This window comes from Corvus cornix, chromosome 6 (assembly GCF_000738735.6).
Source record: "Corvus cornix cornix isolate S_Up_H32 chromosome 6, ASM73873v5, whole genome shotgun sequence".
In the NCBI taxonomy this organism is placed as follows: Eukaryota; Metazoa; Chordata; class Aves; order Passeriformes; family Corvidae; genus Corvus; species Corvus cornix.
In genome coordinates, this window is record NC_046336.1 from 27,423,230 (window position 1) to 27,448,780 (window position 25,551).

The 25,551-nt window shown below is 40.0% G+C and overlaps 1 protein-coding gene across 1 annotated transcript in view; it reads left to right on the forward strand.

Annotated features, from left to right (window-relative positions):
* Positions 1-25,551, forward strand: part of WAPL (WAPL cohesin release factor) — a 137,932-nt gene that overhangs the window by 36,036 nt on the left and 76,345 nt on the right. The gene's annotated exons all lie outside the window — the stretch shown is intronic.

A 25,551-nucleotide genomic window follows, 5' to 3' on the forward strand; every position in this document is an offset into this window, starting at 1 on the left:
TCCTGATTCCAGCTTCACTTTAATGACAGTATAAAACTGATGCTCACTTAAAAGTGCTGTTATCTGGTTTTTTGCCTTTGACAAATTTATGTCTGAATTCTAATGCTATAGCCATACTATCTCTGTATGAAGACAAAGAAGTTAAAAGGTGGAGTCTTAAATATTGGACCTTATGGTTCTTTTTCACCATATTGGGGAATTAGTTTTTTGCAGTCTGCTTTTAAAGAAGATGCATGTGTACAGTTCTGCTGAAATTGTCAGAACTCAAATAGATTCTGATATTTAACAATGTGCTTGTGTGCACTTCTGTCTTGTAGAATTTAGGTCATGGTTGTTTGTTGGTCCACTTCTAAAAATAAACAAAACATACGGATAAAACCTGACATCATTCTTTTCTGCTCTCTAGTTAAAAAAACCCAAACCAAACCAACCCACACAAATACCCTAGGCAGAAAAGAGCAACTATCCACCTGTTTCAAGAGTTGCCTGCTTTCTTTTCAGTTGTGTTTATGTAAAGTACACATGAGCAGACACTTATTCACACAAATCTGGCTTTACATTCCACTGTGCAAAGAGAGATGAATTGCTGTATTCCCAGTTGAAGGCCCATTACTGTTGTAAAGTGAAGTTTAATTGCAACAGAGAATTAGTCACAGTGTGTGACAAAGCTCTTCTAGCAGATACTGCAGCCTGAGTATTACAGAATTTAGGCCTTCCACCCACTGTCAAAATGACCCTGATGCAAACTATTAGCTTCACTGCAGCTGGTATTAAAAATAGATGACGTGAACTGTTCCTGGAAAGCCTTTGTGAGAAGGCTGTGTTAGTAATGGTGGGAACTGCATTCCCCCAGCTCTGCACATGTACCTTTCCTTAAATGAACACCTGCATTACCTAACCATAAACGGAAGGATTGCATTTTTTTGCATGAATGGGAGCTGTGCCTCTAATGAAAGGCACACACCTATAGCGTTGCATTTCCCTTGAAAGTCATTTAAGGAGGGAAGCCATCCTTGTTGTCACCAGGCCACTGAACATTAACAGCACAGATGCCCCTTAGACTCTACAGGCTCTCAAACTGTGACACCTTAAGAATAGTAATTAGCAGGCCCATTATGAAAGGCAGAGCAGTTTCATTGAGTGTCCCTGCCCTGCAGTGTTGGTAGACACAGCCAAGCAAGATTTCAACCAGCTGTGGCAGAACTGCAGAGGTGGCTGATCGACTGACCTTTGCCAATGTCTGAGATTCTATGGTCACTTTTTAGAGTGTGCTTTTCCCTTCTCTGTGTGTGACATCAGACACATGAATATCAGGGCAACGGTGGATGTGACATTAATGGTATGAACTTCAAAAGACATCAATGTGAACTCGAAATCCATCCCAAGCACATACACAGTGCTTGCACTGTAAGGATGTTGCAGCAAACAATGGTGTTGGACATTTTGAGGGACAGAACCTTTTTGGAAGATAATTTTGCATTTTACTACTAAATAGTCAGGAGACATCATTAGAGAAAGCCACAATATGAAACTGGCAAAGGCTCATACTATCTTCAAATGAAGCTTATTGAGGGAGTAGAGCAGAAAATACATAAATGATTGACCTGCAGAGAAATGAGACAATGGGAGGTCTCCCATGTGTGAACTCTGTGCTCAAAGGAGTTGCTTACAGTTACATCCTGATCTTGTCAAACTGATAGGACAAAGTTCGAGACATACAATCTTCAAGACAAGCATAAATGCTAGATCAGATATGATCTTTGACTTGACATTCTCATTTTCTTTGCTTAGATCCTCTTTGTTTTCTGCTTTATGTCTTAGTTTTGGACAATGCCAACACTCAATCTGTTTACCTACAGCTTGTGCATAAAGTTTTCCTTTTCCTTGAGTCACAGATGACATTTTTCTTCCTTCTTATTTCCTCTCAACAACAAGTCAATGCACTGAAAATATTTCATTTCCAGTTAGCCTGGAAGCATCAACTTTTTTGGCATTTTTAGGAGAGCCCGTAATATATTTGGCAGAGTAATGAAATCACAGAATAAATATAATATTTTTTTAAAGTAAATTAGACATTATAGAAGCTGTCTGTCTTCTTGCTTCATTAGATTTGGTGTTAATGTACATGCCTTTGCAGAGAGATTACTTTGATTAGTTCACCAGTTCCTGAGAGCGTATTATGAATGAATATGCAGTGTAAAGGAGAGAAAGGAAATTTTCCCACTGGGAAGCAGATGCTAGTCCAAAGAGGGCTACTCATTTGGTATCCTTCCTTAGCCTTAGGACTGTGTTTCTGTGAATGCTAGGCACTTGCAAGCTAGGGAATTTATTTCTGAAAATTGGACCCTAACACTCAGATTCATGGCCAGTGGAGATGTTCTCACACGATGGTAGTTGCGTGATCCTTTATTATGGCCAATTGCTAGAGGCGATTTGGCTGCCCTGTTGTGTGATAATGCAGCTTCCATGGAAGAAGAGGAATCATCCTAGAACAGTATAAGGTGTGAAGCATGAGACATCTCATTCTCTGTCCCTAGGGCATGGGGAGTCAGACAGAGACACATAGCAAATCATTCACAAAACTTTTTTCTCTCAGGTTTGCTTTGCTTTACATGCAGTGTTAAACCAGAGAGAACAGTTCGAAGTATTCCATTGAGCAATAATTGTTTTTTCTTTATAGCTAAGGCTATTTCACTTGAAGTTATCAAAACATTACACTTGTGGATCTGGAGGGAAATTTGGCCTCTCTCTCTCTCTCTCTCTCTCTCTCTGTGTCCCTTGTTTATTCTCTACCAAAAGCTTACCTCAGTTGTATTCCTGGGAAGCCTAATGGAGAAAACATATCAGTTTACGACCCAGGTACTTTCTTTCCAAAGGCATCAGCTCATCCTAAAGCTTTCAAACATTTCTGCCACAAGTTTTGTGTGTGAAACATGCAGAAAGTTCACCTGGCTTATGGCCCAGCTCTGAATTGCCCTCCAGTCACTTCTAGAAAAAGGAAAACCTATCCAATATTAATCTCTCGGGATTCTGTCACATTGAACTATGGGGAAAGCAACCTTCCCACCTTGAGAGTCCTGCCTTTGGCTGGATGCCAGCTACCCACCAAGCTTCTCCATCCCTCCCCTCCTCAGCAGGATAAGAGGGGAAAGGACAAAATAGGATGGAAAAAACCTGTGACTCAAGATAAAGGCAGTTTAATAAAACGAAAGAAAAGGTGTGTGTGGAAGCAGAGGAAAAGACTTACTCTCTACTTCCCATCAGCAGGAGTTGGCCAGCGACTTCCCAGGAGGCAGGGCTTCAGTAGGCACAGCAATTATTCCAGAAGACAAACACTGAAAGAACAAATGCCCCCCACCTCTTCCTTTCTCTTAGCTTTTATTGCTGAGCAGACATCGTATGGTATGGAATATCCCTTCTGTCAGCTGGATCAGCTGTCCAGGCTATGGCCCCTGCCAAGGTCTTGCCTGCCCACAGGCAAGAGGGGAGTGTTGGAGAGACAGCATTGCTGCAGTACCAGCACTGCTCAGCCATAGCCAAAACACTGGGGTGTGAGCAGCACCTTTCTAGGTACCAACACAGCACAGCTCAGGGAGGAATGTGGAAATGTGGAAAATGAGCTCCAGCTCACCCAGACCCAAGGCAACCTCTTGCTGCTGATAATTTACTTCTGTTCACAGATTTTTATAAATTACAGGCAAAAATAGCAGAAAGACCATGGACTCTTGGACTTCCAGGAAACTGAGAAAATTGTCTAACAGAAAAAGGGAAAGATAATGCCTGGGTAAAATTTAATTAAAGTCCAAATGAGTATAAGATTTCTTTCACAATGATGGGAAAAGAACTCATTGTCCTGTTCTTTGGTGGGGAGCTGTGGGTGGAATTAGGTTTTAGCTCATCTACAGGAATACAGACTGCACTGCAAGAACAGGTACTCTGCTGCCTACAAGATAAACAGACTGTTTTTGGGAAATGCCAGAAGAGTTAAAAGACCAGGGGCATAGTCAGCAAGGCATTAATGACTTTAAGACATCTTTACAAAGGCTCACCTGGGCTTCTTTAAATTATCTGAAAGATCACCTAGGTTTCCAAGGCCAGCATGAGGATAGAGGAATAGACTACTCAGAAATTGGAAAGGTAAAGTCCCACTTTTCTTTGAGTGCAGACACAGGTCTAGGGTTTGAGTTACCACAAAGGAGGCATGCACAGAACAAAGCTGTTGGGTATTGTTAATAAGTTGAGTGATTTTATTTTTTTCCCCATTGTCATGTGGGGAATGATAGTGACAATTCCTGAAAACATCTTGGGGAAGGCAATTCTCAATGCTCAAAATATGCTCTGCTTGCCCACTAGGCATGCTAGGTAATGGTATAAGTGATGGGATACAGAGAACAACTATTGATTTTTCATTTGAGTGTCCATCCATTTGCAGTACCTGCCTTTCAAAAGGCAATATCACACTGTAAGATCTGAGTCCATAGAAGCCTTCCCTACACACCCTCCCCTGTACAGTGTGAGCCCTGGGTCTCTGGTTTAATATTGCTTCTCAGTGGCTGCAACATCTGAAAACATGTTTGTCTCAGAAGCATTTTTAGGGCACTATTTTTGTACTGGTACCTGCAACAAATATATCTGCTTAGATATGCAGGTAAAAACTGTTTGCTCATTTTGCACGAAACTCTGGTTTCAACCATCTATGTTCTTTTTGCCTTTTAACAGCAAAGATCTGTCAGAGGGGAGCTCTCCCACTTCTTAGCTGCTCTCAGAGAGTGCACCGCAATTTTGGCACCCCAAACAACAAGGCAGGGAGAGAATTGTGTAATATATATCTTCTGTGTGCTCTATTAATCATAAAAATTAAATATAGTTCTTCGTGCCTGCAGCAACTTGGCAAGGGGACGGGAGGCAAGAAGACCCTTTGGAAATAAAATTGTTAAACTGAGTACAAAGTTCTGTGTGGCCTTTCATGGGAGCCTACTCTTGGGACTACTCAAAAATCAATAGACAAAATAGAAAACAGTAAATCAAATCAACATGGTTTCTGTTGTGCTGTAGAAGTGAATAATTCACCTCATGGGTAGTTCTAATTTTGTAGGGTAGCCAAGATCTATGGTGAACAGCAAAGGCACAAACTGTAGGGCGCAGCCAGCAAGCTCTAACACTGGGCTGTTCAGCCCCACAGCAGGAGAGGGAGTGTCCCAGGGCTGGGTGAAGTACACAAGGGCCAGACCAGAAAGGATGGTTTAGAAAAGTCCCGTCAAACACAAGTTTTTTTTATAATATGTAGCAAAACCAAAATCTTTTCCACTGAGATGAAAAGATTCTATCAGTGACCTCTCCAACAATCTGAATGTAGCCCTGTAAATGGCATTAGGCTGCAACTCTGTGGCAAGGCACAATCCAGCAGCTGCTCTGCCTTAGTTCTTCCAGCTGCATTTGCAGCTTCCTCTTGGGGTTTATGGCTTCAAGGCCAGGTAGCTTGAAAAGGTCAGCCCACCTCTGTTCCTCTTGTTCTTCCCCACAGAATCTGAACACAAAGTAGTTCACAAAGAGCTCTCAAGACCAGCCAAGTTGGATTTGCAGTGCCTCCAAAAAAGCTTCTTAACCCTGATTTATGGACTGAACTCCCAGATTCACCCTTCCCTGTCTCCTATGGCTTACCCTCTGTGCAAAGCCTACCCTTCTCCAAGGAACTCTGGTTAGCCAAACTCTTTTCAAACAATTTCAGCTGGAAGCTTCCCTACTTCCAGTTCCCAAATAAGAGTTCTCACCTTCTCACATCTGTGAACTAAAGCCGATTGTGCTGGTGCAGTTTAGTACCTACTGTAGTCAGGGAGAAATCACATTTAAAAAACAATTGAAAAGTTGCTGGATCATTGCAGAAAAAAAGAACCTCCCCATATTTTTGGTTACATACAAAACTTAAAGAAAACTTCCCTTATTACGCTCTTCCTATTAATAAACCATATCTCTATCACAGACAAGTCAGTCTACAGTGGGCTGAAATGTAGGGTCAGCACATGGTGGTCTCCAAGCTGCTTGGTCATTTTTGCTGAAAACAGGCATTATGAAAGATTTGCTTATGCAGAGATGCAGCAGAATTGTGTGTTTCCCAGCTACAATACCACTCCAATAAGAGGAGGATTACTGACAGAGAAGGGGTAAGAAGTAAAATTGCAGAGAAATCGTATCAAGCATTTTTCCCCTGCTGAAGTGCTAGCTGCCACTAGAGGTGCACACAGTGGCCAGTGGCAGACAGCAGTGCCAGGATTTGGTCAGCAGTGGCAGAGAGCTTATACTGCTTTCAGGAAGAACTACTGGTACCATTTGGTTTCTGATTGTTGGTTTTTTACTCCCATCTGCTTATGTGGTAATTACTTCTGAAATAGAAAGAACTCAGTGACTCAAGCCTCTCATGGGAGGGGTTGCAGAAATATGTAATACGGGGGACAGTCATGGAGACAGCCAGATCTTTGATGAATAGACTAAAGAAAAAGGAACAGTATAAAGCAATTTGTACCCACACACAGCAATCAAAATGAAAACACTGACATTTGAGAAATAATAGTTCACAATAACAAGAGGGTAAACAAGTCGTGGTGTCATTGAATATTAAAGAACTATCATCTCCCTCCTTAGATAACAGCACTGTTGTCCACAAATGATCTGCAGAGAATACATATGCTGCCCTGATGTCTCTACAATTATTTTTTCTGGCACATACTGTCTGTCTTACAACATCCCTGTGAAAAAAATTCTATCATTTCTAGAAATAACATCAGTGGTTATGTATGGGGAAAAAAGCAAACCACAATTGTCAAGCCACTGGTGAGAGAAAATTCTGTTGCTGCACTAATAAGCAGGTGTCTTAACTCTCAGCAACTCCCAGCCATTGCAGCTGCCCTTTTTTGCTGTTCTAGACTGCACTGTGCTTTCAGGAATTGGGGCAGGATGAGAAGGAAGACCACTCACTAACATCACCAAATTTTCAAAATCTTGTATTTGAATTGTTTCTAAAAACAGCCTGCAGACTGAGTGAAAATTAAAATTGCCAGAGAATATTTTAGCTGAGTCTGTACAAGATTTCAGTGTTGTACACAAAACAAAAGGGCCAGCAGTAGCCTGCACCAAATTCTGCTTCAGCTGCAACAGTGTTCAAGATTTGGGCAGGATTCTATAATGGCCACTGAGAACAGAGACATTATGAGGAGTTTGTCCCTGCTGCAACTTGAAACTTCACACAAAGTCTGAAATCAAAGAGACCTAATGCTTAGGCTAGAGCAGAATCCAGTGCAGATCTACTATCAGAGCTTCTCAGTGTACAGAAGTGTAAAGCCATATGCCTGTTTCTTTATAAACTCTTCTGCCAGGGCTGTCATCCAGCCTGTTATCACCATGGACTCTGATTTCCCAAGTGTCCACATGAGGCCTCTAAATGAACAGATCCTTCTTTGTTTAGCTCTGTGGTGTGACGTTTATTAATACCTACTCTGCTAAATGCCTCCTCTGGATCCTCAGTGACTTCTAGTTCAGTTGCCATGACATCCTTTTACTCCAACCTTAATTAATGGAAAGTACAGGACAGTTATCACAAGGTTGCAGACAGGATACAAGTGTGCAAGTGAGACTGTGTTCAACTTAGTCTAAGCCCTTTTCATTTTGATCCTATCCTCTCCCAGCTCCTTTCTTTAACTGTTGTTGCCCTGCATCCCTTTCTTTGACATCTCTCCACCTTTCTTTTATCTCAAATCAGATACATATTCTGGTTTTCACTCTTTATCTCCAGCTTAGCTATCATCTTTCAGACAGCTCTGGCTTGCCAGCTCTCTCATCCTGTCAGCCAGTGATGCCCATTTCCATCATTCCCTGAACACAGTTTCTGCCATGCATGATCTGCTTGTCTCCATGCAGTTCTGCATGCTGGTGGCAGTGGCAGTGAGAGACATTGATAATAGCTGGGCTGCAGGCACACACAACCTGCTGGCCATATTGACACCACCAACATATATTGTCCGATTTTATCTGCCCCTTTCCTACCAGTACACCTCCATTTCTTGTCTCCTTGTACTTGATAACAAGCTCTTTGGAGCAGAGACTTTTTATTCTATGCTGGGATCATGTTTGGACTTGCTTTACATTTCTAAGCATCAGAATAATGCAAATGTAGTGGACTTCCATTTTCTGGCAATGCCATGAATTCACTTAACAAATATACTCTGCTTAATTTTTTTGGTGATGAACTTGTGAATAATTCAGTATGACTACAAGAAAATGTCAGTGTTCTGTTTTAATCAAAACGTGGACAGCTGAAAATGGTTTTCAGAGTTTAAAAAGCAGAAGAGTAAGCCTTCTGAGTAAACAAACATCTCAAAAGCAAACCTGTATGAAGTGATAAACACTGGCACTGATCCTCAAAGTCAAGCTACAATTTCTCACTTTAGTTTTATGATTCTGCCTACTCCCTTCAGAACTAGCATTCCTGCTCATGACTTGCAGATGATGTTGCAAACCACAAAAACATAATTGGGTGATAATTTTGCTGCACAGCAGACAAACATAGACAAACATGTCATCTCTACTTACTGTAAGAATTTTTCACTGAAATAATATCCTGAAATTCATATATGTGATTGGGAAAGCTGGGCACTGCACTCTTCCTGCTCTTTCAGATGGCTACAAATGTGCTTGAAAAAAGAAAACACATTAACAACATACAGCCTTGAATATAGACTTGAGTCCCCAGGACACTTGAGCAATTTTGCACACCACCATAGAGTTTCCTTCTTGTACAAACTGAAAGTTAAGGATGTCACCAGTAGGGAGTGACTGACATCTCCCTGTGTAATAAACAGGTGGATTCATGGTGAGGAACATCAGATTTAGACAGGCCTTATCTCACTCCCGAGTGAATGACTCAGCTACTTCTTTTCCTAGGGAGAAAAATTAATGTGCTCTTTTCTAAGCAGAGTTTCAGTAATGGGACTTAAGACCACAGAACACCTCAACAAAACATGGACATTGAGAGGCATTTCTCCCTGATCACAAAAATATTTTGTGTGTTTCTACCCCTTCTTGCAGGTTCAGTTACATAATGTAATTTAATAATTATTCTGACTCTCTTTTTCCCCCCACCAAATCAAAACTCTATCCAGACAAAAAGTTAAGCCTTTGCCCTTAATACAGATATATTTTACATACAAATGCATTGCTGCTGCCTTTGACTCAGGAGGTGAAAATGCTACTTTTTTAGTGTTCATTTATAGTAACTAATTGTCAGGGAGAAGAGGTAAACAAAATACAGTCACTTCTGTCTTCACAAATTTAAATGAAGCTCAACACATCCTAACCATGCAATCAGTACAAACTCCCGCTATTATATTCCTGACTATGGACATACTTAAAAGCCCACAAAGTCTCTTTGTTTTCAAATTCATTGACTTGTGGCACAGTTACTTCCTTGGATTTCTTTTAGAGTGAGAGAGCAGGGCTGTTTGTCTCACAGTTCACAGAGAAACATCCTTGGGCAGTAATTGGAACTTGTTACCATCATTAGAAAACTGCAGAGATCTCAGCCTGCTCTAGTATATTGCAGACAGCAAGTAAATAGTGATAATAGTTGGTTACTCCATGAACAAAAAAACCTCATGGGAGCATTCTTATGTTCAATACCAAAGAAACTCAGACCTATTTTCTGAGCATGAACAGTGGAGTATGAGAATGGCCATTCTGAGTTAGTCCAAAGGTGTGTCAAATCCCACATCCAGTGACTGAAAGCAGCGTGTCAGGAAGGTGTGCAAGAATATGGTGAGATTTCCCTAAAATACTCTTTCAGCCTCAAACAGCATGCAGCTCAGCAAGTCCATGCTTCTCAACCCATATTTCAGTGATCTAAATCAAACATTGATAGGGCTTTTGTGGGTTCGTAAAAGGATTCAGGATGTAGGTAGGAACGTAGTTTCAATTGCCAGTGTAAAAGTCTGAGAAAAGAAAGGCTGCAGTCTGAACCATGGAGTTATTTTGGTCCAAGCTAAATTGCTCTTTAGCTTGAGCACAAGCACAGAAATCTGAAAGCTAACACAGCCTCTCTCGGAAAGCTTTGTATAATTTAAAACACAGTCATACTACAAAACCAGTTTTCAGCCCAGCTTAGCAATTCTCTTTATGATATGCAAGTACCTTTCAAAAGAGTTGCCAGAATGAACCAGCTGAGACCCAAGCTCACTTTCCTTCCTTTCTTCTAATTATTGGAAAAGAAATTATTCATCTTAAAATGAATTCTTGCTTCACCAATTTTAATGAAACATTTTATTTTTTTTAATATCCCAGATAGTCTTTTTAAAAGCTCATCTTTTCAAGGTTTGATGATCAGATCTGAGATTCACATTCCAGAGAAGTGCCTGCAACTGAAGCACCCAGACTATCTGAAGATTAAGGAACATGGGTTTTGTGTAAGAACTAGGTCTAAGAATGGAGAAGCTGAATAGAACTAAAAATCTAGCACAGTAACGCAACAAACAGTCACTATGCTGGGAATAGTTTCTAATCACTGCTGTTTCTCAGGCTTTCCTTGTACTTTTATGGTGCTTCTGAATGTCTTACTTTTACTGCTTATTAGACATTATAGCAGTAAAAGACTCATCATGATTCACTGAGCATGGAAAAATAATGAAGGGGAGACTATTAAAAAACTGTTCTTCATTCTCCAAGTTTTCTACTGGGACGAGGTTCTTAATTTTTGGTAGCCAGTAGAGTTATGGATATATGAGAAGCATCCACTCATAGGGAGATGATTGTTTTAGTACTTTAATGATCATCTGTGCATGTGCATTTTGGAGCCCTGGTTCTAGAACTTCACCTATATATTTATTGTGAGGTCACTTAATGTACTCTTCTGAAAGTACATATGTAGGAGTCAAAGATGCTGGTGATCTTTTGTGCAGGGTACTTATCTAACTAAACTCTGAGGCATAATTTGCAATTTGCTTTCTTAGAATTGTATGAGGCAGAAGATTGACACTGTTTAAATTCAGGATACAACCTATTTATTTACCAAAAGATATAAACTATTCAGTTTATTTAAGTTAATTTTAATCTTTTTACTTCACAGAAAGGAAAACTTTTTAAATCACTTGTCTCCAGCTGAGGAACTTTCTGCTCCACTACATACAGAGTGTGTCACTCTGTCTCTTTGCAGAAAAATAATGGTTATTAGGTGACAGGTCTAACAGAAAACCACCACCTAGACACATGAAACCAAGTACATTTAAAACTTCTGTAACTCCTCTTTTACAATCACCTGCACTTTTATATGAAAGTCCCAAGTCTTAATTTACACAGGCATGTGATGCTTGTGTTTCTGTCCCGCAGCTGATGGAGGTGATACATTCTCAAGGCTGAGAATTAACTTGACTGAATCTCGCAGACATTTGATAACCTGGTATTGAGTAAGATTTCCCCAAAATGCCATTTAAGTACTTAAAAACTCCTGACTTTGAAATATGGTGTAGATTATCAGTGCTGACAGCGAAATATGAAGTCAAATTATTATAGCCATGCAACAGAAATAGTGAGGGACTTAAAGTGCAGGTGATGAGCTATACACTCTACTAAAGAGTAAAATGTCTGTAGTCTACAGGGACATAAGCTATCAGGGAGCTGCAGAACAGCACGCATAAAAGAGCCAAAGATACGTAACTTGTACTGAGCAGAGGTGCTAATGACTAAAGTTTAGGTATTCAACATATAAAGTAATTCAAAAGTGCAAACTAAATGTTATCTAGAAGAACACATACAGTGTAATAAGTTACTAGTTAAACAGATAAAAGGAGTCAAAGTTCATAATCTTTGAATTTAAGAGACTGGAGAGCTGGATCTGGGTTTATGGGGCTTGGTCACAAACCCAAAGTGCACTGTATTGCCCTGCATGAATCGTGTGAAATCCAGCACCAAGTTATCCATACACCTGGGCACTACAGAGAATCTGGAACCTGGGAGTGGTGTGATAAGGAGCTGCTTCAATGACTGAAGAGCCTGCACAGTGCCAGCAGCTGCCCGTGATCCCTAGGGAGCAGGAGGAGCCATGGGCACAGTCAGGCTCTGGAAGGAGCAACACACATGAAACACCATCCTCTTAACATTGAAAAAAACCACTGCTGCACGTGCATGAGTTTCCCATTTCTGTACTACTTTATACTTTCCAAAGTTTAGAGCAAATTTCTCTTACAGAGAAGGTAGATGGAAAGCACCTAACATTTAACAAAGTATTAGAAAAAACATAAAGGGGACAGAAAAGAGCAAAGGAAGGGGTCAGCAAGGAACCGACCAAAGCCAGCAGTAAGGTACCATTCATCTAACAGAGGTGCCAATCCTTTACTCTCTAGGAACAGAAATAAATCTGCTTTCAGCATTAATCAATAATGCCTGAAATCAATAATACATAGCAGACTAATGGAACTGAAAGGTCATTAGTGGCATGGAAAGCTTACTTACTAAAAGCAACCTGCATAAACACTGACATAAGCACTAGTCAGAGAATGGACAACCTTGCCTGTAAACCCCATATTATATCTTCAAGTGATATGAAAAGCAAATTCTGGGGTTTGGGGGGGTTTTTTTTGCATGAAAAGAACTGTCAAAATAAGTCTCTTGATAGGTCCCTTTCAATATTTTTTGCCTGAAGCTTCTAAACTAAAAATATCTTTGTTTCAAAAAGCTTATGAGAGGATATTCAGGGTTTTTTTCAGGTTACACCAGTGAAAAATATCTAATTGAACTGTTTTTGCTTAAGGGACAACAATTTAGGAACAGTTTACTAAAGCACTAACTAGCACCAGAAGTTAATATGGGAAGTAATGAAATACAGTAACTGTGCCATGTTGCTATCTTCCCCTTTAGCTATGTGAAAAGCAAAATACTTTTATCTATTTTATCTACAAGAAAAGGCTGTTCCATTACAGGAATGTTTTGTTGCAGAGTTTTTCTTACTCTTGACATAGAAAGAAAAGAACTGCAAGTGCTGTTATAAGACTAATAATTCAAATGTATCTTGTATAAGGAACACTCAGTGACACAAAATATGTTATTCCTAATAATGTTTCTGACATAATATTTATGTGAGAGGATTATAAATTTGTAAAACAAGTCTGTCACAGGAATGATCTGTGCAAAAAAGGGACTCCTCTGAAGAGCAGCTGTACTCAGACGAATGGCCTTTGAATGTCCAAAGCCAATGGAGAAGGTCTCTTGCAGGTTTTGCTCACCAAAAGATTGATATCCCTAATAATGAATAGCACACAAAGAGAAAGGGAAGAGGTATCTTTCTCACTGCCACCAGCCACAAAGGAGGAAAACCGAAGATAGTTTTCTGGAAAAATGAATTCTGAAATTCTGTATCAAATATATTTTTAAAGCAACCAGCAGACATTTGAGACTTCCAAAATTTAATGCAAATGCTGGTCATGTTACTTCCCTCCTCCTTCTAAAGATTTATTATGGCCCCACTACTAGTTTACTTCCCTTTGTTTTATCCCTTTGGTCCTTTCTTTTTGTGCCTAAAAGTTATCATTTCCTTGAAAGGCAAGTTAAAAACTAAACTATCTGGAAAAAGCAAATTAGGTTAAATCACAGCTAATGCAAATTCTATTAACAAAACTATTTTCAAAAACTAGGCAAGTTATAGATGAAAAGGTATAAAATAAGATTGCAGAAGGTCTGTAAGAACCAGTGTGATAGCTTAATATAACTGGGATCACTTAACCTCTATCAAACCTAATAATGTTATAAAGCTTATGGTAACTGAAACTAAAGCATATGGTAACTCATTGTCATAGGTTAGCTAGCTTGATTTTAATTTTATGTGTGTGGTAGATTAAGGCATAGCCAGTTTTAACAGCCCCTTTCCTTTGTTGGCCAGGAAAGTAAATATTAATATGTTCATTTCACTAATGAACATAGAGCCTCGCTAAACAAGTGAATAATTAACAGCACTCCATCCCTACAGGTCTGACCAGAGCCCACTTAATGCTGTCCCTGCTCTGCTCCGTGGGGTCCCGCGTGCCCCCACAGAAGCACGGGTGGGTTCAGTGTTACAGTCAGTAGCAAAGAGCCGAGAAGGGCATTTGCGTGCGTTCTGGCAGGAGCATTTATTGCTCCTACACTGTCGGACGTTGCAGAGGCAAATGTGAACATGATCCCAGAGCTCACAGTTTTATCCGGGGGCGGGGAAAAGGCGGGACTAGGGAACGGGGACCAATGGGGAACTCCGGGGGTGTGACAAGGGGGGGTAGAAGCTGACAGCCAACCGGGAAATCCAAACTGGGACAGATTAACATAACAGAACAAGCATCCTAGGAGAAGCCTTTTTGGTCACCCTAACATGAAGTGGTCCTTGTGGTACTAGGGACTTGTCTTACCGAAAACTGTCTGTCCCTTGTAATGTATGTTCACTTGCCACCACACCCACTTGTGTTAGACTAAGGCACACTCTGGTAAAAGCAAAACTTCGAGGTGACTTCTCAGTCCAAAGAGCTCCAGCCACCCCTGAACACATGTTAAATCCCACCATAGCAGACATCGGAGGGGTTGGGTTCTTTCAGGAGTTTGTATACGAAGAGAAGAATAACTTTGTACAGTACTGCACACACACCAATCTAGCAGTGCAGAAGATGGCATCCTAGGGATTGGAGTCCTGCTGAAAAGAAATTGAGTGTAACTGGAAGAAATTAACAGTTAAATGGCCTCCTAATATTACACTTGTTACTTTTTAAATAGTGTTTTGTGAAAGCTTGATAGTTCAAGCAATAGTTCATTTACCCAGCTTACGCTGTTCTTGTTCCACTATAAATATTGCCTTAGTGATGAAGTATTTCTTTTGTCACCTTTTTCACCTTACTCTGTTCTTCTCATACCAATGAGCTTTTCTTTTTCCTCTCACCCTTCATTCCTTTCCATTTTCCCAAGTTGTATCTCTCATTCATTCCATTCTCTTACTTATCCTTTTTTTCATTTCAACATCTTTTAGTCTTTGAGGAAGAACAGTTAGTTTTGTAAGAAAATGGAAAAGCACAAAAGTAAGCTATTTTTCTTAACAGGGAACCATACCTACAGCAAACTAATGTGGGATAGTTATTGCTTGGAACATCAGCCAGTCCCACTCTAATTCTGTGTCCAAGAGCTCTTTGCACACCCAGCAGGCTAACAAAGACACAGACTTTTTAACAAGACCTTTAAAAAGCTTTCACTTAAATATTTGGTGCAGACTTAGGGGCATTTTTTTTTTTGATAATGAAGGCAGCCTCCTTTGAGGAGAATGACATTACTTAATTATAAGATGAAAACAAGAAAATGTGGCTTTCTTCCCCCAGAGTAAAGACACACTCCTGCATGTTGCTGCATATAATGCACTAGTTGAATTAATATAATTTGGAAAAGCCTGTGCATATTCTGAAAAATAATCAGCAGTTTGAAAGAAGTCCATGCCCTGTACTATCAGAATATCGTTATATAGAATTTATTTTATAGATACAGCTGTTTTGTTAAATAGATGTTGACCTGGTTATTTGTAAATTAGTTCAAGAACAGCATACTTCTGCTTTTAGAAGCTAGACAAGGAGAGTAGGAATATTTTGTTTAAACCAATAGCGCTAAGGTGAGCTTGTTGAAGTACTATAGAATCTGTTTTACAATCTAATACAGTCTATTGAACACTAAACAATGAAACTAGGATTTGTTCCTTCATTTGATTACACTGTTCCAGCAAATACAATCACAGAAAGATTAACTACCTTCTGAGATAAGACACAGGGCCCAGCCAGAGGCAGCTGTTAAAGTTTCATATCTTCACAAGCAATTAACTGTGTCCAAGTAGTGTCTTATACAGAAGGGATAGGCAAGAGCTTGGTCTGCATGAAGAGAGCTAATTTTGATTTCCTTGAGTACAGTTTCATTTGAATAGCTAGTGATTTTTAATGTGACTGCATTGCCAAGCATAATACCTTTACTTACAACCTATTTTATTACATGACAAAACTACAGGGCCTTTTTTCCATCTTCTGCAGTAGGATACCCAGTGTATATTTGTTGCATTATAGCAAACATCTGGGGTTTTTAAAGTGAAATGATAGCTCCAACTAAGAAAGGCTTTCTGATAATAATACAGCAAAAAGCATTTTAACAAATACCTCTTTCTTGATTATCAGTTGTGATGAAAGACATAAAAGAGCCTTCTGTAAAGAGAGAAAAGTAACCTTCTCTGGTTGAACTTGTCTTTTACCTTAACAGAACCTGCAGAGGTCCAAGTTTCTCAAACCTCTCTCCCTTGGTTCTGCTTTGGAAGTAATGTTTGATATAGTCTCAGTTGTACATCACTTTATTCCACTACTGCCACTTGGTCTAAGCAATTCTCAGTGCTTGAAAAGCAAGTTACACCATGACTCTCCTACTGTTCCTTAATACAAATAGATTATATTACCCGTTAGATTCTGATTAATCACTAAGTAGATCTCTAGGACCTTCAATTTTAAAAGAAGCACTTACTCTTTCTGTTACTTTAAGCCACATGTTCTAGTGGACAGAAATTGTTCAGGTATTATGAAAAAGTATCATATGGTTTTTCTAGCCAGCTTATCAATTTGACTACAGCAAGAGGAAAAAGCAGCAAAGCAATTTCTTAGTTATTGGAGAGAAGACTGAACATTCTGACAGTAATGATCAGGAGAGTTAAGACAAAATATCTGAAATGTGAACCACCCATGAGGAGCTCACTTTGTAAGGAAGTTCCTCAGTTGGGAGCTGCAGAAGTGAACAATCTGGGTCATTAGTGACAGACTGAGAACCATTGCTATAACCCACAGCAAACATCAAATTCCTGCTCCTAACATACTACAGTATTGTCCAATTTAATAGGCAAATTTTAATTAGCAAAGACAGCAGCAGTTAGTCTGTTTGTCAAGGGTTCTGGGGCACTGTCACAAGACTGGAGCTATACAAGAGAGACCAATTAATGAAAAATTAAGTTTGAACATGAATAGCCTTTCCTAAACAGAGCTTTATTGCAAGGGCTCTAACTTTAGCTTAAACAGTAGAAATAATTATCAGTTACCTTTGCCAGAAGCAATTTTTAGATGTAATAAATCAACACAAGATAACATACATCAGTGATTCCTACTTGCTATGTGTCACAAAATTATAAATTGAGAAGAATTGTGCATACTTAGTGAGCCTTGTTACCTTCATCTCAACCCTGAAATTCAGAGTTGTTGACTAACTCAAAGAAAGCTTACTTCTCCCAGTCTTGAGAATTTTAAGGATCATAACAAATGCTGAGATTTCTAGTTTGGTGCATACCAGGAGGAATAAAATTGTTTATTTACTTATCACTTAATAGCAAATACCCTTGCTTTCAGCTATTACAGAATTAATATTTTATCTCTAGAAAAAAGATTAACACCAATTTGAGTTTCATATAAGAATCACTGCAGTTTATACAACAGTGATTTCTAATGTGAATGAAAGCTTCACATATATAAATAGAAGAATACGTTGCTAATATATTATTGAAAAAATTGAATAGGAGGCTTTAAATGAAAATTAACTTAGTATTTCTAAAGAGACCTGACTGCAATAGTCTGAACTAGTTTTCAAAGTTCCATAGGAACAAGGATCACAGGATCAAGGTCTTTTCACATAAAATGTTTTTAGTCATGGATCACCAATGGAAGTATTATTGAATTAAGCACATTCATAAAAGCCTTACCAAGTTAGTACCACTTATTTATAAATATAAAAGAACAGAAAAAGTACTCAAAGTATGATTTTCAGCAAGTAAAGCTGGTGTTAAAAGGTCTGCATCAGAAAACACTAAGGGGTCAGCACTGGAAATCAAACAGAGCAGCACAACCAGGAGAACAGAGACCTCCACCAGCCAGGGTCCAGCCCCACGTTACCTGAGAAGCTGCCAGGTCGCGGGAGAGCAGCAGGAGTCCAAATCCTTAGGCACACTCCCAAGGACAAGAAGGCAGAACCAATATTAAGCTGAGAAAGTATGCTAGACTATTATTTGCAAGGATAATAAGGGCAAGACATCTTAGGGAACTACTCTAAAGTCAAATGAAGAAGCCAGAGCCAAAGACCAAAAAACACCAAGACACAGCAGGGCTACAGCTGTAGCCCAGCAGTAGTCCTGCAGAGAAAAAAGAAAGGGAGCATCCAGGGCTGAGCTAAATGAGCTCCTCATCAGGAGGGGTGGGTGGGTGCAGCAGGTGAGGCTGGTCAGGGCAATTAGGGCCTGTTAGTTCACACCAGGTTCTGAGAGTTTGAAAACACTTCTGCTCCCCTGAGAGCAGCTGGTTTGCTGGTGTTTATAGCTCTTCTTTTACCTTTTCTTGCCAGCCGCACTAAGATAAAAAGTTAAAAAGAAAGCATCTCTTTCAAGATTACAGTGTGATCACACAAACTTAAATTACATCCCCAAGTATTTCTTTTTGCACTTTAAATTCACCATGGTTTCTCTTCAAGTTCCTGAAGTGAATTATAGTTAAGTGATTTTCAGCCTCTCTTTTGCTCTCTGTAACTTGGACTTTAACAAGCTGTCAGATCAGATAGACATGAGGCCGTTCATGCTTCCCCTTCATTTTATCGACGGAGCAAATGAATGCTGTGAATCAAGTAGAAAACAGAGGACATGTCAACACCATACAATAAGCACCATGCAGAGGTGCTAGTTTGGATAGTGGAAGCAGAATGGAAATGTCAGTACAGCACTTCTTCCCAGCTAGTTACTGCTGTTGAGCAGTGCTTTTCAGTAACATTACCTGTTCTAATCGTAGTGCTGCACTTTCTTCCATGACTTCTTTTACCCCTTTTAGATTCTTTGCATGGCAAAATAGCATATGGTATAGGACACTAATAATAACAAAGGAAAATGCATGGGGATAATAGTCAAGAATCTGCACCAACTTGTATTCTGAGATGTCCTGATGTTAGATACACAAAGATCTCTGGTAGTGGGAAGAACACACACATGTAGTGTGTTCTGCAAGGTGCTTTGGGATAATTTTTAAAATAGCAGTTGGAGGGAGAGACAATTGGCCACATTGATTCAAGGCTCACACTTTAAGGCTCCTGCCATTTTCAGAACAGTAAACCAAATGGATGCAAGTGAGCACAGGCAGAGAAAAATGTTTTGAGCTGTCACAAGGCTGTGAGGAATGTGATCACATGCTGTGTAGGCACAAGTCATGTGCAGAGCCAGCTGTGCCAATAATCACTTGAAAATTAAATTGTAAGAGCAATGGGGCCTGTGATATCTGTTTGAGACAGTATAATTCCTCAAATATATCCTAGGTCTGTGCAAATACAGTGTTTGCTTAGCTGTGAATTCTCTGAAGCACGGTGTTGTGTTTTTTTTCCTGCTTAAGATGAATGAAGAGGTGTCAGGCCTGAGTGACAAGGCTTAATGATCCTAACTGGCCTCATCTGAGACTCCCACCCACACACTTTGCTTATTAACACCCAGGAGTGCTACTTAAACTCAGGTCTGAGCCTGTACAGCTTCAGTGACTACATTTCTACGTGATATAGTCTTTTATTTTAGTGCTGGTAATGCTTTACAGCTTGCGGAAATCTCTCTGCTTCTTCTTGTCTACTGTCCTTCAGACTGTTCCTACAGTTTGTCATTTATGTAATGTGTTGTCATATTGCTTCCTAAAGGTATGGTTCTTCTTTTCTGTGCAATGAGCTAGTTTAGAGAACTGAAAATAAAGTGCAGCAAAAGTGAGTACAGGAAGCTTGTGGAGGCTGAATATGAGTGATGTAACACTCTATTCTGGCTTCTTTAGATATACCTATTAAACTACTTGTGATTTTCTTCCTAGCTGGTCAGGAGTTGGAGGGGTTTGGGCTGCTTTCATTACTTCAGAAAGCAATTTCAAGGCAATTGTTTTAGTGAAGATTTCTACTTTATTTGGTGTTTGATGGAGCCCCTGTTATTAAATCTCTAGAGTATAATAATGAGAGGGACATCTATATAGCACTGGATTACTCTGTGAGTGTTTTGACTTTGTCTTACCTTAAAAGTGTTAGAAGATAAAGGTTTGTTATGGTGCACCATGGGCCAAACTGCAACTCAAATGTGACCACTCTAGTTGCATCAGTCAAGTCCTACCATGCTTTATGAGGGAGGCCTGCCATGCCAGATGCTCTTCTCATAAAGCAGGCTACTGAGAAAAGGGAAGTAATAACATTCCCTTTTCCCCAGTGCCACATTTCTCACCATAGAATGAGCTCTTTTTATTTGCAAGCTGTAAAAGACTGTAAGGGGCAAGAGGTTTCCATTCTAAGAGTGTCAAAAAAGAGGGTTTTCTCCCCTTTAAAACCACACAGAAGAAAGAAAGAAAAGGTAGGAAGGAAAAAGTACATCCAAGTACTATCCTTGTAGCTTAGAAATTGGACGTGAATTAAGAGTTATGTAAAGCTATTCAGAAAGTCCATAGCAGAAATAGATGCTGCCTGATTCCCAGCTTTGTCTAGAAGTCCTGTCTGTCCTTGCTTGTACAGATGGCTATGTTATACTGGAAAGAAAAAAGGAAATTATTTCTGCCTTACGGCTACTACTAAAGAGGAAGTCAGTGGTAAATTGTGTGTTTGTGGGTGTGAATTTGCTGAGGGATGACCCAGCTGGAGGCAGAACTACAGCTCCTGGTTATAACTGCCTGGAAGGCTCTGATGCTGCAGCAGGTACAGCCTGGTTAGGTGCAGGCTATGGCAGCAGAAGCTGCCTCAGCAGCATAATTATGCAAAACAGACCAGATGGTTTTGGCACGTGGAATCTATTTTTTAACACTCAGAGATACTAATGGTGATCTTCATAGGTGTTGTCATAGACAATATTTAGTGATTTAGTCAACCCTGTCTGATTACCAGATACTCTAGAAAAGGCAAGGAAGGAAAATGATATCTTCTTCCTGAGACAGAAGAATCTGTTTTCAGTGTAGGATTAGTGTATCAAGTATATTTCTTTTCCATCAGTATAGAGGAGAACCCTGCCGTTGAGCAGGAAAATTACTTTCTTTTTTTCTTTTTTCCCCCTTTACTTCTGCAGTTTTCACAGTGCCTTCTTCTTACAAGTTGTCTGCAGTTTGTTTTTAAATCACTTTTGCCTGACAAGACACTGATTTTTTTTTTTTTTTTTTTTTTTAAACAATGTTCTGTGTGCTGTTGATATGATGTGTAATCTGCCATGGAGCCATGGTCATAGGAATTAATGTTCAACCTAAATCACCAGTTTTTCCAGTGTGTGAGGCTTGTGTATCTCAAAGGATACTGCTTTGCATTCAGCCTTTGTGCTGTTCTCTACCTTCTTAGAGCCTTTCTTCAACCCTTTAAAGGCCTTGGTGTTTCCCTTGGGCCACAGTCTGTGAATGATCTGTTTACCTGCTCCCAGAAAGCTTTAAATTCTTCTGCTTCTGTGGTCCCTAGTGCAACACCAACACCTTGGCAGAGCAGTACCTGGCTTCTCTTCTCATACTTTCAGTCCCTAATACTCTGCTTGAATTAATGTCTCATACTCTGTCATAAATGTATCAGGAGGAACAGTCCTGCTCTGACAGGGAAAAAGATCATATGCAGGAGAGGTGCAGCTTCTTTATCTGGCAGAACTTTACATTGCAGACTGCCATGTTCAGGTTTTTTCCCAAGGAATATAAAAGACAAAGAAAAAAACACCTAGGAAGGAATAACAAGTTGCTTATTAACTTTGGCTAGAAGCTTTTATTTTTTTAAGTGTTTAGGGAAACTGAAGCTAAAAGCAAGTCTCTTGTTCTCATTGCTACTTTAATCTGAACTAAGAAGTTTTTTGTGTGTAGAAAAACCTTTAGATTCATGTCTATCTTAAATGCTCCCTAATTACTGATGGATTGTAAGCTATCAAGTAAATATTAAATATACACAGGCTTTTATATAAGGACAGACAATTGCAAACAGTGGAAGGGGTAATACTCTGGTGTGTCAAGGCCTGTTTACAGAGTAGCTCTTAGGTACACTTGTACAACAAGCAGAGCCATTCAAGCCTACCCAATAGAAATAATTCTCACTGATATTTGGAGCTGTTATGGGTTTATGACAGGACCTGCATGGACATTTTCCAAGCCACAAATTATATAACAGAAGAGGTTGGGAGCAGGCAGTGGATCTAGATATTCAAAGTCAGCGTGACACAATGCACTGTTAATAAGTAATTGACTGTGAATGCTATTCTCTACATGAAGATTGACTGTGCTCTCTTTTGGAATATAATTACTTAACTCCTCTCCTGAAACAGAAATCAAATATTTGTGGGAGTCTTCTGGAGGTGAAAAAAACCCCTCTTTTTTTGGTTAATATAGGAATGGATTGTTATAAAATGTATTTCTTTTTAAGTATAAAGTAATGTTTGAGTAAGTTGCAGTCATATGATGATTAATCCCTGAGGATTGTTGGCTTTTGAGAAGGTGTAAGCTTGATTTGAATTATTGGCTTGTATGAAGCAAAGAAATATGATGGTGTGGAGCTGTGCACTGGGCCAGTCTTCTGGTGCTGGGGATTTGCCTGTGAGGACTAAACAAAGCTTTTAGTCTAGTTTATTTATTCATTCACATTTGTGCTTGCTTTCCTTTAAAGGAATTGAACCACACTGCCTTAGAGAAACCAACACTTTCTGCTGATTTATCCCAAGAGCAAAGTTGTATCTAGCTGGACCAAATCTAAGTACAGTGATGGAGACATAGCATGAGTGCATTGGTGTGCCATCTGTTCTGCTCTTAAACATGTCAGAGAAGCCAAGGGGGAAAATACAGAATTAGGAAAGGAAGAGAATGAATGTGGTAAAGAGAGATGGATGTGGATGTGGAATGCCAGAGGCACAGTGAGCAGATGAAGGAGACTGAGTGAAGAATGATGATGGGAAAGACTGCATGCTTTCTTTTTGTGTAAGAGTAATGGAGAGGTGTGGGGTTTGCCAGTTTTCACTCCCTGTCTTCAGGATAGTTACAGATATGACTGTGCAGGAGGACTGACACTTGGCAAGATGCTTTGTGTCCTGCCTTCTGTATCTGCTGCCTGGCCAAGATAAGTATGCCTGGCTGACCTGGAAGCCTGCAGACCATGTCTATTGTTGCTGTATTTGATAACTGGTGCTCTTGAACCTGTGCAACTATAGATGGACTTTGTCATGCAATCTGAGGATTGTCTGTGCCAGCAGTACTCTGAAGCCTCAAGTGAGACTGCCTAATGTGTGAGTGACAATCCTCCCCCAGGCCGAGTCCCTGGAGTCCCTGCTCCCTAGGTGCAGGTACATCTTTTGTAGCAAGTGACTGGCTATTAGATAGCCAGGTCTGACAGAAGGAACAATAGATCCCCTGTTGTTAGAGTGCAGCAGCTGCACATTTTCCTCAACCAGGCAAAATCAGGAGTATGCCTTACACAGTTCTTTGCAGGACTACATCACCTTTATGATCAAATCTTCAGAGTTTTGAAAAGGCAAACCATTGCACATTAAAAGGTGAGCATTGATGGATAACCATCACATATTGCTCTGGACTTGCCGCTTTCACCAGCGTTTCCATCTGTGGTAGTCTCTTTGCACTGTGTGAGAGCTGCAAGTTAACTAAATGTCACATTGTATTGTGTTGTGTGATGTGTTGGCAAACTCTGCAGCAGAGTGGCACCAACAGTGCCAATAGTGAAACTGTTCCTTGTGAAGTTCTATTTGCATTCCTTGTAAAGTGCTACTGCAGCTTCTGCAGGATTCAATTTCATTTCTATTTTTGTATCATTTTCCAAGTCTGTAGTTAATATTGACTGACAGGGCCAGCTGAGAATCTTGGGATTTCCTATTACAGATAATTAAGGAAAATACTAATTCATGCACAGACAGATGCCTTGTTGTAAATTGCACTGCATGAATATCTTTGCCTTCACTGCTAATTCTGTTTCCTACTGATTACTGAATCTGACTCATTGTATAAGCTGCTAGGGGCATGCAGCAGGTTTCCAGCCAGGAGACGTGTAAAGAAAGCTGGAGAGAAGCTTGGTCTTATGTTTTCTGAAGTGTTGCTTTTATGGGCCAGTTGTCTGAACTGTTCTGTACCTAAGATATGAGAGCTTGTATTTTATGCTTTCTTAATGGAGCTTGGAGAAGGACCTGGGAGAGAGAATTGCATTCATCAAGGACTTTTCCAGTTCACCTTATTTATTTCCAAATTGATGTTTGGTTTTGTTTTAGGTTAAATTTAAGCTTCCTGTTTTGCTCAAAAGAGTGATTGCCATCAGGGAGCAGTAAGAACTGTCTGCTCTGTAATGTAGGTGAGCCAGGAGCTGAGTATGACAGCAAGGCAGGTGTAGGAAGTGGCCTCACCAATCCCACAGGATTTGTGCAGGAAGAGCAGAGAAGGCCCAGTGGCAGCCACAGCCATAGTGAGACAAGTCTGTAGTGCTGAGTTGTGTCAGGGTCTAATGAGAAAGCTGAGTTGGGGTCCAGATCAGGAGGGCATGTTAATTGTCAGCATAAACATGTAACCAAGTACTTGAACAAGCAAGTAGCTGGTGATAGAACTACAAAGCTATCTTCTTCAATATCTTGTGGAAGAGATCTGTTTCCTGAGAGACTGGCTGCTTATCTTGTCAGAAAAAAGATCTGATAGTAATCCCTGTTCTCTAGGAGGGAATGTGCTGAAGTCTCCCAAGTCATAACTTGTCAACAAGCAGAATGGTAAATGTTGATTGTAATGTGTCTAAGTACAAGGAAACAAGAGTGGAGAGGAAGGAGATCTGTGCTTGTCTTGCACCTTCTCAAGTGTCTCCTGCAGAGGGATATGAGACCAGGTTTGCTGGAGTCACACCACTTTGCTCCCATCTGCCCACACTGGGTACCAGCAGGAGGGACACTTTGGCAGTTCTGGCTTTTCCCATCTTCTACCTGACAAAGTAGTTTGAGTGTTCAGGCTCAGGCAACAAACACCTGCCTGCAGTACAGGTGTGACCCCCCAGTGAGTTAGTAGAGTTGCTACTTTGGTGAAAGACTTTCCAGTTGGAAACAGACCAAACTTTGTCATCAAGGAAACACACAAGTATGGCCTGAAGCAGATCAGAGGTTACCTTTCAGCAGTTCATCCAGATGAATTTGAAGTCCTGTTCTTTCAATGTCCAAGTTACCAATTTGAGGGCGCTCTGGATGAATTAATGCTGCTAGGAACATGCTTAACAGTGACTTCCTTGTGCTGTGGAGAAAAATACAGATTAGATTCCAGGACTTAGTATGAAAGATGGGAAATCAGTACAAAAAACCAGGATGTAAGTTTAATGTGATATGAATGTACTTGGTTGAGGTTGCTGAGAGTCCTTAAAGACAAGGATATGGTAAAGACCAGTAACTGGGTTTGACAGGTTCCATTAAATACCTTCCTTTCTAGCTCTGTTGTCTCGACTTTTACCTAATTTTATAAGTTCACATCTCAGCATGGTTAACTCTGATTATGGTCATTGATATCTATTCAGTGAACAGCTTTTTACCAAGCTTTG